Below are 2,191 nucleotides of genomic sequence, written 5' to 3' on the forward strand. Positions count from 1 at the left end.
ACCTCTTCGCAAGGTTTGATGAGCAACTTGGGAAGTGCAGGCTGAATTTCTGCATCTGTGTGTAACTCTACTGCTTCATTGGGCACTTTATTCGAATCAACATGGTACATATGGGAGTCTATTTCAATGTTTTGAATAGCTTCAGGTTCAGAATGATAACTCCACTGTTGTAATTCTTATTGCTACAGTTGAGATTGAAGATGCAAAAAATCAATATTTTCTTCTACAGGTTGAAGACAAATTTGAATATGTTTTTAACTATGTTTTTAATAGTAGACATGACTAGAATTTTCAATAACTCTAATACATTTTCAATTTGATCCATTTAAAACTTAAATTTTTCCTGTATTTCCACCCTATCTTCTATGTTTAGATACATGAGGCTTGACAAAAAGTCTTTAACTAGTGCAATTTTGTCCAACGTCAGTGCCCTAAAAACACTCTCTCACCAGTCCAAGAGACATAATTAGCACTTCGGCCTATGAAGTGACTTCACTTTCCATTGTTAGAATATACAAATTCCGTTGTCAAAATATGAAAATGCTTTGAGGTTTTGACTGGATCTACAACCAGACCGTGAATTTATCGGTTCAACTAAAAAGACACCATTTTCTAGAAGAAATTCTATGACATAGATAAATCAGATTGATTCTTGAGCATAAATTTCCACTGTATATGTTTATTTGTTGTAGAATATTCCATTACAATGTCGAAACAATTCATCCGACGCCATTTGGCATGTGAATCTATGGAACTCAGGAATGAGCGATCCCACACAATGAGAGGACGCAAATTATCGGTCAGCAAGCTAATGTTTTCATCGACCATCCACCTGAAATAATTGCTTAGCAGCCAAAATTTCCAGTTGTGACTGAGCATATTCCAATCCTTATGAAGCAGAGGGTATCAACTTAAAATGGCATTTCCAGCTGCAACTGAGTGTAGTTCGAATCCGACACAATTGCTAGAGACAACAAAATCAATGAACCACAAATGTTTGAACCATTCACTGCTCCATTTAATGTAATAATAGAAGGGAATGCATCGAAATGTTGCTTCGGGCCAAGAAAGTCAACCAAGCACACACAGTGTGTATTATCAGAGATTTAATGCACTGTTTCAACGAATTTCACAAGAACATTCAACGCATTCACAACTAGTGTACACACTTGTATTCCTGGACGACAAGCGTACGCACAGATGATGAAGAGTTAGCAAGAATGAGTTTGAGCGTAGAATGAGGATTGGAAAGGCCAGACAAGCGGATGTGAAAGTGTTTATGTACTGTGTAAGCCTTTGATGCCAAGAATCTCTACTGAGCTAAGTAGATGGTAGAGAAACGCCCAAAAAGAGGATTTCTGGAAAGAAGAAGGAATTATGAGCACCCACTTCAAAAGGAATGAATTGACAAGAGGATAGAGATGTTATAGTCTAGACTGAGGCAAGGACTAATTTAGGCACGAGGCTTTCCATATTCTTTCCATGTTCCGCGCTCGATTATTGGGAGTAATCAAAGCTATTATCTAGTCTCACCAAGGGTGTGATTGCGAACAGAGAAGGAATCTTGTGGGTGACGAAGGATAAAGTACAACAGGCAAATTATTTTGGTTCCCTCACACAAGCTTCAACCTGCAGAATCAGATCCTTTAATGGTGATGAGATTCATGCTCCTTTCAAGAGCCTTCTTCCAATGGTGGATCCTAATGGCATCATCTTTAGTGGATGGGACATAAACAACATGAATCTGGACTCTATTGACCATGAAATTGTCGTGCAGAGGAAAGTAGCCCTCCAGGAAGGCAAATTGGATGCTGCAATAGATGCTCTTTCAAATATAGAGAAGCAGATGAGGCTTGTTGCTGATGTTTCTGGAACTCGGAAGGTGGTAGTGGCGATAATGCAGATTTTTTATGAAGCGCGTGCATGGAAGACACTAAATGAGAAAATTATTGTGCGCTATGCGTGCTTATACCAGGGCTACGTTACTTGGCAGACAGGTCTGAGTGGTCGAAGAAGAATGGTAGAGTTGTAGCCAAGTGCCTTAGGTCTGTAGGTAAAACGCTCAAATGCAGTTCTGAGGGAATCATTGAATGGAGGCAGCGTTGTGTGTAGATTATTGGGATTCTATACTGTTTACCGTTTCTATCATTATCCAGACACCACCCGTCTAAGAATTAGCTATAGGACAGTC

Source organism: Pinus tabuliformis, chromosome 5_1 (genome assembly GCF_031772625.1).
Source record: "Pinus tabuliformis cultivar Carrire ecotype Pingquan chromosome 5_1, CPIR1, whole genome shotgun sequence".
NCBI classification, from domain to species: Eukaryota; Viridiplantae; Streptophyta; class Pinopsida; order Pinales; family Pinaceae; genus Pinus; species Pinus tabuliformis.